This window comes from Salmo salar, chromosome ssa02, assembly GCF_905237065.1.
Source record: "Salmo salar chromosome ssa02, Ssal_v3.1, whole genome shotgun sequence".
Taxonomy (NCBI): domain Eukaryota; kingdom Metazoa; phylum Chordata; class Actinopteri; order Salmoniformes; family Salmonidae; genus Salmo; species Salmo salar.
The window spans coordinates 9,942,526-9,961,876 of NC_059443.1; positions in this window are offsets into that span (position 1 = coordinate 9,942,526).

A 19,351-nucleotide genomic window follows, 5' to 3' on the forward strand; every position below is an offset into this window, starting at 1 on the left:
TTGCCCTTGTTGTTTTAAATGAGCTGTTACAAAGGCAGAACAAATAATGGAGTCCCCATCTATCTACACCAGCCCTCCCCAAGGTGCCCACAGACCCAGTTGTAAAAGCAAACAAGCGTTTTTAAAGGGTGGCCAAGCAGGGGAGGAAGCAAGAAAACATACCTATTTCCTCTCTGCACCGAGCTATAGTGTGCAGGGTGGGTCTTCATAAGGAGAGCATAGTGTGCTCTAAAGTTTGGGATGTTGTGTGTGGGTGCGTGTGCGTGTGTGATAGATGATGATACACTTCCTGTCAATTAATCTCTCCCAAAGCACCTCAAATTCCCTGAATTTGGTCCCTAGTGCGTCCCAAATGGCATTCCTATCCCTATATAGTGTACTACTTACTATAAGGCGTTTTACTTTGACTTCGGCAGTGCATGACCGGTCGAACCAAATCTTGGGCCCTGGGAAGGAACATTTTAAAGTCCTGCCTTTTGGCATCAGAGAGAAAATATTGTCGTTTTCAAGCAGATTTTCTGTAATTCTACACATTTTGTCATGGGTAAAGATTTTTTGTTGTTGCAGCTTTAACAATAATATCCTGCAATTCTACTTTTTTTTCATGAGGCAGTGATAAAATGTTGCAGTTTTAAAGCTTCAATTACATTGCATTTATGTATATAAAAAAGACATAGTGAGTGGAAAAATGTATAATTACTGTAGATACTAATATCCCTGTGAGCCTCACAAGCCCATGCTGCCCAGGGTTAAAAACATACATTTTAGGTGAATAATGTTACATTGTAATTATATTGTTACATTGTAATACACACCATAAACTTATTCCACGGATCCTTTGGCCAAAATTGGGTACATTTTTTGTTCTTTGTACTATTCATATAAAAATGTATACTGTATGTAAATCAAAATCTATTTATTTGTAATATATTTTGAGATCTAGCTGCAGTACCCCACTTGGAGAAGCCCTGATATAGGGAACAGGGTCCATTTGGGACAGAACCCCTGTCTGTGCTGAGGCCTAAATAATGAGCTGGAGGGTTCCCATGAGGAGTCCTGCCTCCTGGGGCTCTGTCAGCAGGATATGGGACGTCGCCTGGCTGGGAGCAGAGAAAACCAAGATAGCCTGAGGTCCAGTTGTCAGTAGGAAGGCAGAGTAGTGGACTACAACACTATTGTCAGTCTCTCTGTCTCTCTAGCCCTGTTCATACCTTGTTCTAACATAAGGCCTTTGTCGAGATATTACCAACATTTTTAGACAGGTGTAGATGATTAAAAGACGAATTGGGATCTGATTGTGATCAGATCTTGTAAGTGTAAACGGATGAGATCAGGACAAGATCAGGGCGAAGGACGCATGTTAAAAGGGCTTCTGTCATTCTCTCTCTGTCTCTGTCCATCTGTCCGTCCGTCCGTCTTTCTTCTCATTATCAATCAGTTTTAATATTACCTTACTCTAATTTCCTTTCATATAGTCATAGCAAAAGTTTATTTTCTTGCTTATTTTTGGCAAAGTACTAAGGACTGTTTTAGCTAACTGTGTGAAAACATATGGTATAACATTGGCCCCTGTATTAAAAGTTTTTGGAACCAAGTTCCTTGGGTCAGTTTGTTAGAAAAGATGATAGAACTGAGGCTGAGACTTCAGGTAATTTGGTTAGCTTTGGTTTCATTAAAAGCGGCGTCACTAGAGAAGTCATTACAGACCTGGGTTCAATCCTTGCCTGATTCACAACCGACCTTGATCAGGAATCCCATAGGGCGGTGCACAATTGGCCCACCATCGTCCGGGTTGGGGAAGGGTTTTCCCGGGGTAGGTCGTCATTGTAAATAAGAATTTGTTCTTAACTGACTTGCCCAGTGAAATAAATGTTAAATAAAATGTATTCATTAATTTCAAAAATCAACTAGATGAGGCACGATTGCCACACAATCGTACCAGTTCATATAACTGTCTATGTTTTTACTTTTCATGCTAACGATAGCATAAAGTTAGCTGTTCGGTGAAGAGTTTATACACCGTGTTTCTATTTCCTGACTAAAACCCTGTTTATTATTCTCAGTTGTCTGATCAAACCCTATGCTATGTGAAAGCCACTTGCACAGCTGAAATGGAAGTAGATTAATAGTACGGCACAGCATTGAAGTTTTCCAGATTTCTCGTGTGGATGTGAGGGGATTTTTGCGATGCTGGCATCCACTTGGAAGCCGTAATACAACGGGCTGTTTTTCTTTCCATTTGCTCGTACCAATGCTGGAGGTGTGGGACACTGACATTACAGCAGAGACACCACTGGCAGCAAATAAAGTAGACACTGTGTTTGTCTGCTAGCTAGTGTCAAAAAGACCACCTGGAACTTTAAAGACATAGTGCTCTGGTAGACTGGAGACTGACTGTAGTGGACTCATTTATGTTGGAGGCCTCTGTGTGCCCAGTTCTCCAGGGTTTGGGCTGAGGTTATTTTCACAAGACTGTCAAACCAAATGTACTCGCAGTACCGTCCAATTGTTCAAGCTTGTTCCAAGTTGGCTGAGCCTGATGGCCTGTCTACTGAGCTTTGTTTGGTCCAGTGGGGCTGGTGGGCATGACATCATTGGAGACAAACTGTAATTTAATATATGATGAGATATGTAATATGGGGTGAAGAGAATAAATCAAAAGCTTCTCTATTTTTTAATACCTATTCAAAGTACATTTAGTTATGTTTATGTACTTTGCAACGAATGCGGTTTTGGGACACGATTTTCAAATCAAACAAATACAACTGTGGATCTTTTCAACCCAAATCATCCTGAAAAACCACCATCACTACAACAAGTAACTACTGGTCTTCCTCTCACATGAACCAGTGGTTTTCTTTTCTCTTTTCTCGTCGCTTCTTCTTCTCCTTCTCTTCTCTTCTTCTCTTCTTCTTCACCTTCTCTTCCCTTCCATTTTCTTCTTCCCTTCTATTCCTTCTTCTTCTCCTTCTCCAAACAGAGATGAAACACCCAAAACCAGTCAGATAGATAGTGTCCAGGGGTTTATACCTCTGTCAGTCTCCTTGAGCGGTGTCATCCATACTGTTATCTTAGCTCCACCAGGATTAATGCTCCTTTTCAAGTTTAATGAGATAAGAGACCTGGGGGAGGTGTCCCCCTGCCATGTTCAAAGACCCTGCCGCCCCACCAGGAACTGCTTTATCTCAGCCCAATGATTGGCCTGGCTGATAGGTGATTCTGAGGAACTGCAGTGGCCCAGAGAAGTGGGGTCTGGGGGTGATGGGGTGGGAGTGGGAGTGGGACAGGCTGGCAAACTTGGCCTCTTAAAAGAAAGAAAGCTCCACCGTTGTGGCTCAGGCATCCCCGAGATGCCGCCTGTTCCCCCTCTCTATTTGATTCCAGGACACTTTTTACGTGCCTGCCTCCCTCACACCGCCGGCGCTCCAGAGCCCATAAAGCAAGAGAGCTCGCTCCCGGAGGCTCAGAGGCTAGTTGGACAGGACGTGTTTGTAAGTGTTGCCTGAATGCACCGCCAGGAGAAACAACACCCCCAGGGCTCGTCAGGCTTGTGAGTTTTTCTTCCAACTCCATGCCAAGAAGCCGTTTCCAGTTCCAGCTCAATTCCTCTAGTCGTTTGTGGCCTGTGTGATCCCGAAGCATCGGGACCTACCTCATGGTCTACATGGCATGCTAAATGATATCTGTTAAGGAAAAAGGCCTTAACTGATAGGGGACAGAGTAAACTAATATACTGCCCTGATTAAATCTCCATCATCAAACTGCATGTCCTTTAATGACTATAGAATTAGCATTGTTTCCATGTTCCAAAAAAATTGTAATATTCTAGAATATCCGTCAGGTCCGGTTTCAGTTCCGCAGTTAGAATTTGACCTTAAACCATTAGAGCATGAAGTACTGATGTCATACATCAAGTCTACTAAGTAGCACACATACAGTACCACTCAAAAGTTTGGACACACCCACTCTTTCAAGGATTTTTCTTTATTTTTACTATTTTCTATATTGCACAAAGCGGGATTTCTTATAAGTGTCCGGATTAGTCTCCCGCTCATTGAAAGCGGCAGCTCTAGCCTTTAACTCGATGCAGATGTTGCCTGTAATCCATGGCTTCAGGTTGGGATATGTACGTACAGTCACTGTGGGGAGGACGTCGTCGATGCACTTATTGATGAAGCCGATGACTGAGGTAGTGTACTCCTCAGTGCCATTGGATGAATCCCGGAACATATTACAGTCTGTGCTAGCAAAACAGTCCTGTAGTGTAGCATCCACGTCATCTGACCACTTCCGTATTGAGCGAGTCACTGGTACTTCCTGCTTTAGTTTTTGCTTGTAAACAGGATTCAGGAGGATAGAATTATGGTCAAATTTGCCAAATGGTGGGTGGGGGAGAGCTTTGTATGTATCTGTGTGGAGTAATTACCTTTTTTTTCTCTGGTTGCACATGTGATTTGCTGGTACAATTTGGTTAAACTGATTTAAGTTTGCCTGCATTAAAGTCCCCTGCCACTAGGAGCGCCGCTTCTGGGTGAGTATTTTCTTCTTCGCTTATGGCCTTAAAGAGTTGGTAGAGATCGGTCTTAGTGCCAGCTTCGTTCTGTGGTGGTAAATAGACGGCTTACGAATAATATAGATGAGAACTCTCTTGGTAGATAGTATGGTCTACAGCTTATCATACCTCAGGCGAGCAATACCTCGAGACTTGTTTAATATTAGACATCACGCACCAGCTGTTATTGACAAATAGACACACACCCCCACCCCTCGTCTTACCAGAGGTAGCGTCTCTGTTCTGCCGGTGCATGAAAAATCCCGGTAGCTCTATATTGTCTGTATCGTCGCTCAGCCACGTCTCGGTGAAACATAAGATGTTACAGTTTTTAATGTCCCGTTGGTAGGATAATCTTAATCGTAGGTCATCAATTTTATTTGCCAATGATTGCATGTTAGCAAGAAGAACGGATGGCAGTGGGAGTAACTCGCTCGCCTACGGATTCTCAGAAGGCTGCCCGATCTGCGGCCCCTTTTCCTGCGTCTTTTCTTTATGCAAAAGGCGGGGATCTGGGCCTGTTCCATTGAAAGCAGGATATCCTTCTCGTCGAACAAAAATGAACAAAATAGCACAATTGGTTGGGAGAATGTAAAACATCAGCCATGTTCTTCGGCACCATCTTCTGTATACCACCCCTACCTTGTCACAACAAAACTGACTGGGTCAAACGCATTAAGAAGGAAAGAAATTCCACAAATTAACTTTTAACAAGGCACACCTGTTAATTGAAATGCATTCCAGGTGACCACCTTGTGAAGCTGGTTGAGAGAATGCCAAGAGTGTGCAAAGCTATCATCAAGGCAAATAAATATATTTTGATTTGTTTAACACTTTTTGCTTGCTACATGATTCCATGTGTTTTTTCATAGTTTTGATGTCTTCACTATTGTTCTACAGTAAAAAGAAAGAAAAACCCTGGAATGAGTAGCTGTGTCCAAACTTTTCACTGGTACTGTGTATGTATAGCCACTTACACATTGACTTCTCTAAAGAATGCATTTCAGTCTATAGGATACGGTTATTTCCAGATCTTCTAGAGGAGATCTAAGACAGGTTTTGAGTAATGTTATTAAGTGGCTCTGGGGAATTCAGCTCGAGGCACATTTTTCAAGGTTGGGGTGAAGGACTCCCTCATTATCACTATATATTGAGAAAATGAAACAAAGGACCCAGGAGAGGTCCCAGAGGCATCCACCCCGTCCCGCATGGCATGCAGGGGAGTTGACTGTCCTTCATGCTACACACTATATCACTATAGGGCAAATCTCTGGGGTGAACATCTGTATGGTGATACGTAAGGCGCGTGGTTGTGCATGTAGACTAGCCGCTAACAGGGTCAGTGGGAAATACAGGGCTCCAACGGCCATTAATGTCACTGGCAGCCATGTTTGTTCATCTGTGTAATGTTCAAATTGCGTCATTACTCCAATACATTACAGAGGAGGCCCTGTCTTCGGTCCAAAGGGCACCATATTTAGTGCACTGCTCTTGATCAGAGCCCTATTATGGAATAGGGTGTCATTTGGGATGCAGCCCTTGCTTGTGGAGCCATGTCCATAGCTCATGTTGGATTCCACATTATTATGTGAAGTGTATAAAATATCCATAAAAAGTATGTTCCCACCAGAGGTACTGAAACTTCATATCTTGTATCTTTAGCACAGTGGTGTAAATATTAGACAGACTGTATAGACATAGTAGGGTTTCCGTCAAGCTACTGGGAATGTCAAACCCTCAAATAAGCAATGCAGCCTGTGCCAAACTGAGTGGTTCTTTGAAGTATGTTTAAAAAATGTTTAAAATGTACAACAAACTCTGTGAGGTTTCCTGTTTCCAATTTGAATGACGAGTAGACTTGGACGACAGCCTTTTCACTTAAATATTTTTTTTTAATCTCTGAAATAAAATCTAATTACACCAAATATTTGTTTGAATCTCCTTCTATTTTTCCTTAATAGTGTTTACTTTAGCTAAGTAGAGAGAGGTCACATCAAAACTAGCGCTGTGGAATGTTAGCATGCTTAACTCAATATCTAATACAAACATCTCGGAGCAAGGCTTTCTGGCCAACACCATTATGAGGGTCATCATCTGTGTCCGAGCGGTATGAGGCTCCTGGCCAAGTCCCTGGGCTAAGTCTGTCCCAAATGGAATCCTATATTCCCTATAAAGTGCATTACTTTCAACCACTGAAAACCCTCCCACTTGCTGGCCAACAGATTGTATAATGGAGTTTTCATTTAATAGGGTTTTCAGTACATTTAAAAAAAGCCATCCCTTTAAATTTGGTGTACCACTTTTACTGCAGTGGGCTAAATCAGGGTCACACCGAGTGTTTCTTGGTAGTCAAACAAATCTACCTCGAAACAAAAGTATACACCTCACACACATGGTTATGGGCTTTAAAAAATGAAGACACCTGTACCATGTCAGATATTGAGTTGAAATGTACTCAGTTTTGAGTTTGCATCCCCATATTACACTTTATATATGTACATCACAGAAGACTGAAATTGAATTTGAAATTTCTCGACAGGCTCACTAGAATATATGGAGAGAACGTTCAGAATATTAGGATCAATGACACAAAGCCATGTTAATACATGCATATTCGTCTCGTTTTCAGCATCAATTGGTGGACAAAAAAATACTCTGATCTTGCTTATTATTTAGGGTTAGGAAAGTATTCATGAATAATAATAAAAACAGGGTTGGAGAGCCTTTATGCACAAAATATATTGGTGAATAAAAAATACAGTGGTTTGATTCATCTCGAAAGTTGCCATATTCAATTGTTCAATCCATAAAATACTGAATGGTGATAAAAGTATACAATAGGGATTTGAAAAATGATCCTATAAATCTACCCTAATAATCATCATTAATCATGGAACTGTGATGAAATAGGTCCAGTGGTAGTGAACCGTGCTCCAGGGTCCAGGTTTAACCTGTTGGGGATAGGAGGCAGAATTTACACGGCCGGATAAAAAACGTACCCGATTTAATCTGGTTACTACTCCTGCCCAGTAACTAGAATATGCATATAATTATTGGCTTTGGATAGAAAACACCCTAAAGTTTCTAAAACTGTTTGAATGGTGTCTGTGAGTATAACAGAACTCATATGGCAGGCGAAAACCTGAGAAGATTCCTTACAGGAAGTGGCCTGTCTGACAAGTTCTTGTTCATCTTGGCTCTGTTTATTGAACACTGAGGATCTTTGCTGTAACGTGACACTTCCTACGGCTCCCATAGGCTCTCAGATCCCGGGAAAAAGCTGAATGATATCGAAGCAGCCCCTGGCTGAAACACATTAGCGCGTTTGGATAGTGGCCTGTCAGAGGACCATCAGACTGGGGCTCGTGCACGAGGGCACGAGATGTTTTTATTTTCTCTCTCTTTGAACGTAAACACGCTTTCCCGGTCGGAATATTATCGCTTTTTTACGAGAAAAATGGCATAAAATTGATTTTAAACAGCGGTTGACATGCTTCGAAGTACGGTAATGGAATATTTAGAATTTTTTTGTCACGAAATGCGTCGTGCTCGTCACCCTTCTTTACCATTCGGATAGTGTCTTGAACGCACGAACAAAACGCCGCTATTTGGATATAACTATGGATTATTTGGGACCAAACCAACATTTGTTATTGAAGTAGAAGTCCTGGGAGTGCATTCTGACGAAGAACAGCAAAGGTAATAAAAATTTTCTTATAGTAAATCTGACTTTGGTGAGTGCTAAACTTGCTGGGTGTCTAAATAGCTAGCCCTGTGATGCCGGGCTATCTACTGAGAATATTGCAAAATGTGCTTTCACCGAAAAGCTATTTTAAAATCGGACATAGCGAGTGCATAGAGGAGGTCTGTATCTATAATTCTTAAAATAATTGTTATGTTTTTTGTGAACGTTTATCGTGAGTAATTTAGTAAATTCACCGGAAGTGTTCGGTGGGAATGCTAGTCACATGCTAGTCACATGCTAATGTAAAAAGCTGGTTTTTGATATAAATATGAACTTGATTGAACAAAACATGCATGTATTGTATAATATAATGTCCTAGGGTTGTCATCTGATGAAGATCATCAAAGGTTAGTGCTGCATTTAGCTGTGGTTTGGGTTTATGTGACATTATATGCTAGCTTGAAAAATGGGTGTCTGATTATTTCTGGCTGGGTACTCTGCTGACATAATCTAATGTTTTGCTTTCGTTGTAAAGCCTTTTTGAAATCAGACAGTGTGGTTAGATTAAAGAGAGTCTTGTCTTTAAAATGGTGTAAAATAGTGATATGTTTGAAAAATTGAAGTTTTTGCATTTTTGAGGTTTTTGAATAACGCGCCACGGGATTACACTGGCTGTTACGTAGGTGGGACGATTTGGTGCCACCTACCCTAGAGAGGTTAAACTGCACCATTTGGAAACACAGTTTTGCTCTCCTGCGTCTGACTTCTTTGCCGCCAGTATGCACTCCTTACACCCGCGAACATGACAGAGGAAAGAAATGTAAACTAATGATGTAATGGAATGATGCAAAATTGAAGGAAACTACCACTAAAGTTACCGTTATAATTGTAAGGAAACTAACAATAAAGTGACATTCATAAATGTAAGGAAAGTAACACTAAAGTTACAGTTATAAATCAATGTGGGTATAATTGATGGTTGTTACCGATAGTGGCTATTATTTAACACCATACAAATTCTAAAAAATACTATGAAAAGTCTGGGCATATAATGGAAACCTTCTAGAAATCACAAATCACGTCGGTAGGTTTGGCGCTATACTGTCATTTGCGCATGGCTACAGAAGCCTATAGCTTGGGTCTCCAAATGTTATCCCTGCAAGTTAATAAGGCCAGAATTTCAGAAACTGCACTGTGGAAAAGGTGATAGATATGTTGATATGCTTCAGTTAATCAGTTTGCTGCCATATTAGTGGTTTCACATTTGTCTCTAGCGATCATAAGGTAAAATAGATCTAAAACAATTGTAATTTATATTTACAACCCCCTTACCCAAACAGCTTACTTGTTTACCAAGCTCTTATCAATAGTTCTCATCAATCTGTAAATTACAGTGCATGGAGAATGCTGTTATTTCTATCGGAAAAGATAAAGTAGATGGGGTTCACCGTTTCAGGTGGTGGAATTATGAGGGAGTTAAGTTAAGGTCAGAATAGGGCGTATCTGTAGACACACCTCCGCCACACCTTCATTTATTTGATCTCCACCACACACGATTAGCGGGTGAATACCACGCTGTTCTCATGCTTTAATTCAAGGGTGTAATACACGTAGAGAGAAAAGTGCTTAAAAAGGGTCAGAATTCTGCCATCCCCAAGCCCTGGAGTATCCCTGTCTCTAAGAGACATAGAACAGGCAGGCAATTCACCATGAGCTAAGTATCCTTACTTTCCTGCATGTTGTGCATCCATCCTCTGAAAGCAGTGATGATTATGTACTCTACAGTATTTCACATTATTTAGTCTTTAGGAAAGGCCAAAGTATGAGACAAGGCTGAATATCATAGAGCTCATTATAAGAATTAAATATGTGTTTAATCATGTTCCCAATATGTGTGTGTTCAGATTGAGTTCATGTACATATGAGCTGGTGATATCCTGGCAAGGCATTCAACGCACATAGTTCAACTTTGAGTTTGAATTAAGTTATAAATTAATTACTCCCATCGTACAGGTGTTGACTATCATTATTTTCTGAGGTTAAATCAAACATTGAGTCTTGCCAAATGTGGGGCTCAAACAGAGTACAGCTGCACAAAGTATTTGCAGAGAAAATATCTCTCGTCATTATCATCATCATAGTTGCTATATGGGTCTAGTCCTGTTCAGTGTGAGAAAGCAGAAAGAAGCTTTGCAGGAACAGTGGTCTCCTGACAGAACACAGAACCAGAACCAGAACCTGACTCACTTCATGAATCCATCCAATCCACAGTCATTAGTCGGAGTCAGGAGCAGTGATGACAAACATTCTAGAATCAGTTGAAGAGGTTCTGGGCTCCACAGTCTCCTAAACCCGACCCTAGGCAAGAGTGGGAGAAAACCATCTGCCTAGGAAGACTATAGGAGCTCCAGCATCACTGTTGATCCAAGAGAACCTGGCTGGATCAGCTTGGATCTGGTTAGCCAGCCAAGCTGCAAGTTTATAGGAAATTACATAAATTACGTAAATGAGTAAAAACAGTGGTTCGGCTTAATTTGCTTGCATAACAGGACCTCAATGACCAAGGGGCTCGCACTGTTCCAAGATACCCATGTGGACGTTACTACAGTGGGCATGACTACTACTGGACACAACCATCACCCTGGTGCCATGGCCCTGCCAGTGTTTAAATCAAGTGTTCACCACTAATGTAAGGATGCATGACTTGCCTGGACTAGAATGTATGCCCCTACTCGAGCACTACACTACAAGTCTTGTTGGACAGGGCTTTGCTTTTGACGACCCTGGAAATCACCATATAACACGGAGGTTGGCTGCATCTTAATTGGAGAGGACTGGCTCGTGGTAATAGCTGGAGCGGGATTGGTGGAACGGTTAAAATACATTCAACACATCGTTTCCAGGTCTTTGATGCCATTCCATTCCATTCCGTTCCAGCCATTATTATGAGTTGTCCTCCCCTCAGCAGCCTCCACTAATATACAAGTATGGGGATTATCTGATTTAAATGCACAGGATGCCACACTGTGCTGCTGCAGCAGTTTTGATGTTCAGCTGGCACTGCCCACCTTATCTGGGCTGGTGGTAATCCTCCATGAACAGGCTTCACATTATGCTGAGAGCAGTGTGGAAGTAACTGCAGAACAGGTGGTCTAGTCTCTCTCTCTCTCTCTCTCTCTCTCTCTCTCTCTCTCTCTCTCTCTCTCTCTCTATATATATATATATATATATATATATATATATAGAGTACCAGTCAAAAGTTTGGACACACCTACTTATCCAAGGGTTTTTCTTTATTTTACTATTTTCTACATTGATTACAGCTTTGCACACTCTTGACATTATCTCAACCAGCTTCATGAGGTGGTCACCTGGAATGCATTTCAATTAACAGGTGTGCCTTGTTATAAGTTAATTTGTGGAATGTATTTCCTTTTGAATCTGCTTGAGCCAATCAGTTGTGTTGTGACAAGGTAGGGGGGGTATACAGAAGATAGCCCAATCTGGTAAAAGACCAAGTCCATATTATGTCAAGAACAGGTCAAATAAGCAAAGAGAAATGACAGTCCATCATTACTTTAAGACATTAAGGTCAGTCAATCCAGAACATTTCAAGAACTTTGAAAGTTTCTTCAAGTGCAGTTGCAAAAACCATCAAGCTCTAAGATGAAACTGGCTCACATGAGGACCGCCAAAGGAAAAGAAGACCCAGAGTTACCTCTACTGCAGAGGATAAGTCTATTAGAGTTAACTGCACCTCAGAAATTGCAACCCAAATAAATGCTTCACAGAGTTCAACTAACAGACACATCTCAACATCAACTTTTCAGAGGAGACTGCGTGAATCAGGCCTTCATGGTCGAATTGCTGCAAAGAAACCACTACTAAAGGACATCAATAAGAAGAAAAGACTTGCTTGGGCCAAGAAACATGAGCAATGGACATTAGACCGGTGGAAATCTGTCCTTTGTTCTGATGAGTTCAGATTTGAGATTTTTGGTTCCAACCGCCATGTCTTACTGTGGCGGTCCTCATGAGAGCCAGTTTCATCATAACGCTTGATGGTTTTTGTGACTGCACTTGAAGAAACTTTCAAAGTTCTTGAAATTTTCCGGATTGACTGACCTTCATGTCAAAGTACAGAGAGTAGGTGAACGGGTGATCTCCACATGTGTGGTTCCCACCGTGAAGCATGGAGGAGGAGGTGTGATGGTGTGGGGGTGCTTTGCTGGTGACACTATCAGTAATTTATTTCAAATTCAAGGGACACTTAACCAGCATAGCTACCACAGCATTCTGCAGCAATACGCCATCCCATCTGGTTTGCGCTTAATGGGACTATCATTTGTTTTTCAACAGGACAACAACCCAAAACACACCTCCAGTGCTGCATCAGATGACCTGGCCTCCACAATCACCCGACCTCAACCCAATTGAGATGGTTTGGGATGAGTTGGACCGCAGAGTGAAGGAAAAGCAGCCAACAAGTGCTCAGCATATGTGAGAGCTCCTTCAAGACTGTTTGAAAAGCTATCCTCATGAAGCTGGTTGAGAGAATGCCAAGAGTGTGCAAAGCTGTCATCAAGGCAAAGGGTGGCTACTCTCAAATATGAAATATATTTGTTTAACTTTTTTGGTTACTACATAAATCCATATGTGTTATTTGATAGTTTTGATGTCTTCTCTATTATTCTCAATGTATAAAATAGTCAAAATAAAGAAAAACCCTTGACTGGTACTGTATATATATTATTCTCTGTCTCTCATTCTCTCTCTCTCTCTCTCTCTACTTCTTTCGCTTTCTCAATTCAATACAATTCAAAGGGCTTCATTGGGATGGGAAACATATGTTTACATTGCCAAAGCAAGTGAAATAGATAATAAACAAAACTGAAATAAACAATATAAAATGAACAGTAAACATTACACTCACACAAGTTCCAAAGGAATAAAGATATTTCAAATGTCATATTATGGCTATATATACAGTGTTGTAACGATGTGCAAATAGTTAAAGTACAAAAGGGAAAATACATAAACATGGGTTGTATTTACATTTTCTCTCTCTCATTCTCTCTCCTACCCCCCCACAATACTAACTCTATTTATGGTAATGAAAATTGTTTCTGAAAACATAATGAACAATTCTAAACATCCACATTCATCCTATGACAAGTTAGTAGTCTGGGAGGAAACCAGAACAATGTGCAGCAGTTGCTACCCAGAAAACCAAAGCTGGTTCTGGGAAAGTTCCCAGAACATTCATTATGTCACGGCAAGGTTCATCTTCATTCTTCAGAGGACACATATCTTTTAGTATTTTTACAGATTTTCTGCTACATATAAATATATTTTACATACACATTTTACATAGATTGTACTTTTATAAACAGTAATCACATAACAATAATACATTACCAAACATCAGCTCTTTAATCCCACCCCTCTGCCACTCTCAGCCCATCCCACCTATCACCATAGACCACCCTCGATTGGTTTCCATATATATCTCAATTGTTCTGTGATGTTTTAGATACATTTTTAACCTTTCTAATTGTTTAGTATCCCCAGATTGTGAGCTAAAGATGAAATCCTTTCCTACAAATATTTGTATATTATTGATTGACTGACTATGACTGTTTTTAGAATTGTTCATTCTGTTTTTAGATACTCTTTTCATTACCATACATATAGTTTGCACTGTTCTATGAAAATGGCATGATTCTTGCACCTGTCAAACGCATGATAGTAAAATATACTAACCTATTACATACATAATATGCATCTATTATAACATCCTTGGAGAGCATTTTGGGGATTTTCCCAATCTGGAAGTTGAGATTGCACAGACCTGTGGAGCTTGATCAACTCAGAATAACACACGTTCTTCTCTTACAGTAACGCTACCTGTGTTGAAGAGCACAAGGAGAACACAGATCTCTGACTGTTCTCTCTGATATTATTTACGTCTGTATATTCATGTCTGTAAGACAACAGAAGGATCTCCTTTGTAAAGATGTCGTCATCACGTCTTCAAAAGACCCTGCTGTCCACAGTTGTTATCATTTATAAAATTGGATGGAGCAGACGATGCAATTCCTTGGACTGAGGGAAAATCAATAACAGATTGTCTGCAAACCTTTCTCTGGCATCGAGGACTCTGACAAAGGATTGTAACACCTCACTACTGGCTGGTAAATGCAGCAGGAAGAGCTCATGTTCTGTGTGCTTGGATGAGGGCTAAGCCCTCTTACTGTGCAAGGTATCTTGAATTGGCTTCAGGTGGCACGCTGAGCACAACAGTAGACGATGTTTGCTTCTATTTGGGGTGGAACCCACTGTGAGACGTTGGCTTGGGTTTCTCCTGCCGCAGAGTCGCAGACTCTCAACCTAAAGAGTTCTTACAAGTCAAAAAGAAATGAACGGCCCTTCATTGTCCATAATATGGGACAGCTGAATGTAAACTCCATACTCTCAACAAATCTCATTTGGATTTATTCTAAGAGGATATGACACTACTGAGAGTAAACCAGAGCGCTGGCATTTCTGGGCCTCCTGCACTACTGCTGTGATATCGTGACTAGTCAGACCTCTCCCTCCATCTTTGTTTGGGTCCCAAATAGCACCATATTCATTATATAGTGCACTCCTTTTGACATATGGTGCACTCCTTTTGACATATAGTGCACTCCTTTTGACATATAGTGCAGTCCCTTTGACATATAGTGCACTCCTTTTGACATATAGTGCACTCCTTTTGACATATAGTGCAGTCCCTTTGACATATAGTGCACTCCTTTTGACATATAGTGCACTGCTTTTGACCAGGGCCTATAGGGTAGTGCACAATATAGGGAATAGGGTTCCATTTGAGATGCAGCCTGTCAGGTGTCAGTCAGCAACACCCAAGCCTCCTGGGGAGAGATGAGAGCTGAAACTCACTGATGCTGGGCTTGGAGCAAGATGAGAGGGTCTGGAGGAGAGGGAGGAGAGGTAGGGTCTGCTTTCCATAAAGTCCTGGCATCCTATATGAGATAGAACCACTTCACATGCATAAATCGTGTCAGCGAGAGTCAGCGCTTAGGGCATTTGTCAATATAACAACAGGAAAATTCCCAGAAATAAAAAATGGTCATATTTGGCATAGGAGTTGTTCTCAAAAGTATGAAATCAATCATATTCCCACTAGAATGTCTAAAGGGAAGAAATACAGCGCATCCCGATGTCTTGAAAGGTTTCCGTTTTCGTGTATAATAAGATAATTGAAGAACAGAAAACCTACACTAGTCAGCGCAAAGTTAAACACCAGTTCGGGTCTGGATATAAAAATGACAAAGAATTTCACCTGCTTAGAGGAACCTGTTGGAATAGGCATCCCTGTTATTTTGGCATGTTATTGATATTTGGCTCAGTACAGTGGGCCTACTGAGTAGATAGAGGAAAATGTGAGTTGTGATGACTGTCTGTTCCCCCTCCATGTGCTGTCTGTCTGTGATAGCTGGGGCCTAGTTTTTTACCTCTCTGGCCCTGGACCGCTGCGTGCAGAGAGCTGAGGTCCGTATGCAGCCCCTTTCTCTCTGACTCTGGCTGGATGTGTCCTAGCCAGCACCAGCCCATGTGTGTAATGCTGTTTGTAATGAGAAATCTAAACAGGGAACAGCAGTGAGGCATTACAGGAATGTGTTCCATTGGAGAGAGTCGCTCCGCCGGCGCAAGAAAAAGAAAAGAAAGAAGAAGTAGCAGGAGAAGGAAAGAAAAAGCTCAGAGTACAGTAAAGGAAGGCAGCTAGCAGAGAGAGAGAGAGAGAGAGATATGTCCAGAAGGAGCACTCACTGGGCCAAGGCGGAAGACTAATGTTATTGTACATTGGCTGTCACTTTGCCAGCCCTCCCTCACCAATTGGTTCCTCATGCCCCCTTACCCCTCTCCCCCTCTACTCTACCCCCCCTGGTTCCCCGGGACTCTCTTTGCTCAGGTGGACAGTGACATGGTTTTTAAATGAGCCCAAGTCGTCCTCTCTCACTGTCTTTGTCTCTGTCTCTGTCTATCTGACTCTCTGTCTCGCTCTCTCTCTCTCTCTCTCAATTCAATTCAATTCAATTCAATTCAATTCAAAGGGCTTTTACATTGCCAAAGCAAATTAAATAGATCATAAACAAAAGTGAAATAAACTATATAAAATTAACAGTAAGCATTACACTCACAAAAGATTAAAAGGAATAGAGACATTTCAAATGTCATATTATAGCTGTGTACAGTGTTGTAACGATGTGCAAATTGTTAACGTACAAAATGGAAAATAAATAAGCATAAATATGGGTTGAATTTACAATGGTGTTAGTTTTTTACTGATTGCCCTTTTCTTGTGGCAACAGGTCACAAATCTTGCTGCTGTGATGGCACACTGTGGTATTTCACCTAATAGATATGGGAGTTTCTCAAAATTAGATTTGTTTTTGAAATTTTGGGGGGTCTGTGTAATCTGAGGGAAATACGTGTCTATAATATGGTTATACCTTTGGCAGGAGGTTAGGAAGTGCAGCTCAGTTTCCACCTCATTTTGTGGGCAGGGTGCACATACTGTATAATCAACATCACAGGCCTTTTTGGGTTGGAGGGTTTGTATTTTGCCCTGTAGCTCATCCAATGTAAATGGAGAATCCAGTGGGTTCTGGTAGTCTTTAAAAGCTGATTCTAAGTTTTTCTAATGATTATGTATGTGTTTGTTCTTGGTTCTTTGTTAAGGGCCAAAAAGGTTGGAGAAGTGTTTTATCCATACATCTCTGTTTTGGATAGATAGCTCTTCGTGTTGTTGTTTGTTTAGTGTGTTCCAATTTTTCCAGAAGTGATTTAAGTCTATGGATTCTTCTGATTTCTGACGTGCTGTTCCTTCTTTTTTCGTAGTGTATTTCTGTATTGTTTTAGTGTTTCACCATTGTGAAGGTGTACATTCTGGTTTTCTGGGTCTCTAGGTTTTTGCATTCTTCATCAAACCATTTCTCATTGTTGTTGGTTTAAAATGTTATATGATAGCTGATAGGTCAAATATACTGTTCAGGCTTCCTACTGCTAAGTTCACACCTTCACTATCGCAGGGAAACCTCCACCAATTTTTTCCAGGAAGTTGTACAGTAAGGATTGGATGTTTTGTTGGCCAATAGTTTTTTGGTAGGTTTCTACACTACCGTCCTTCTATCTATAGCATTTCTTAATAACATGCAGTTTGTTCAGCTTCAATGCCTCATGGTTGAGTGTTGCTCTGTTCAAATAGATTGTTATTTTGCTGTGGTCTGATAGGTGTGTCAGTGGGCTGACTGTGAGCGCTCTGAGAGACTCTGGGTTGAGGTCAGTGATAAAGTAGTACAGTACTACTGCCAAGGGATGAGCTGTAGGTGTACCGTAGGAGTCCCCTCCAAGCCTACCATTGACTATGTACGACAGAGCTGCAGGAGTTGTGACACATTTTTGTAGGTTGTTTTGTCGTAGTTGTGTCTAGGAGGCATATTTTGGAGAGAATGCTGTCACCTCCAAGTAGGTGCTTGTCCCCCTGTGTGCTGAAGGTGTCAGGTTATTGTTCAGTTCTGGCGTTTAGGTCACCACAGACTAGTACATGCCTCTCTCTCATTGTATGCATGGCTGTGGACTGTGTCATCAAGTCGGCGTCTGGAGGAGAGGAGAGGAGGGGAGAGGTGAGAGGAGAGGACAGGAGAGGAGAGGAGAGGAGAGGAGAGGAGAGGAGAGGAGAGGAGAGGAGAGGAGAGGAGAGGAGAGGAGAGGGAGAGGGAGGGGAGGGGAGAGGAGAGGAGAGGAGAGGAGAGGAGAGGGAGAGGGAGAGGAGAGGAGAGGAGAGGAGAGGAGAGGAGAGGAGAGGAGAGGAGAGGAGAGGAGAGGAGAGGAGAGGAGAGGAGAGGAGAGGAGAGGAGAGGAGAGGAGAGGAGAGGAGAGGAGAGGAGAGGAGAGAGCTGGAAGGAGGCTCCACTGTGGGTGGGATCATGACAGGAAGCAGCAGGACAAACACAGAGAAGAAAGAACAAGCAAATGAAGGGGTGCATGGACAGAGAGGGGAGGGGAAAGGAGGAGGGAGAGAGAGAGGGGAAAGGGGAGGGAGAGGGGAGGGGAAAGGGGGAGAGAGAAAGGAGGGGAAAGGGGGAGAGAGAGAGGGGAGCTGAAATGGGGATAGAGACAGAGAGAGGGGAGGGGAAGGGGAGAGAGAGAGAGAGAGAGAGAGAGAGAGAGAGAGAGAGAGAGAGAGAGAGAAGAAGGGGAGAGAGAGAGGGAGAGAGAGAGAGAGAGAGAGAGAGAGAGAGAGAGAGAGAGAGAGAGAGAGAGGGGAAAGGGGAGAGAGGGGAGGGGAAAGGGGGAGAGAGAAAGGAGGGGAAAGGGGGAGAGAGAGAGGAGGAAATGGGGATAGAGACAGAGAGAGGGGAGGGGAAAGGGGGAGAGAGAGAGAGAGAGAGAGAGAGAGAGAGAGAGAGAGAGAGAGAGAGAGAGAGAGAGAGAGAGAGAGAGAGGGGAGAGAGAGAGAGAGAGAGAGAGAGAGAGAGAGAGAGAGAGAGAGAGAGAGAGAGAGAGAGAGAGAGAGGAGAGAGAGAGAGGTAGAGAGAAGAGGGAGGGAGGGAGAGAGAGAGAGAGAGAGAGAGAGAGAGAGGGAGGGGAAGGGAAAGGGGGGAGAGAGAGAGAGGGGGGGAGGGAGAGAGAGAGAGGGGAAAGGGAGTGATAGAGAGCAAAGGGGAGCGAGAGAAAGGGGGAGAGCTAGGGAAAGAAAGGGAGAGAGATATGGGGGAAAAGGGAGTGATAGAGAGCAAAGGGGAGCGAGAAAAGAGGGAGCGCTAGGGAAAGAAAGGGAGAGAGATATGGGGGAAAAGGGGGAAGTGGACCACCCGTTCTGAAAATGAGTGGGGGGGCAGTTATGGTCCATAGAGGTTGTCTTGGTTTATGGTCTGCACTGTCTTGAAACAGTGCAACTTGGAGTTTATTTTATCATGCCACGCAGTCTCTGAAACTCTGTCAGGAACTCTCATTCTGCAAAGACTAATTACAGTATAAACACTACATCCAAGTCCTCAGGCCACTTCAACTGTAGTATTTACCTTTTCTTCCAAACAATCTTGACA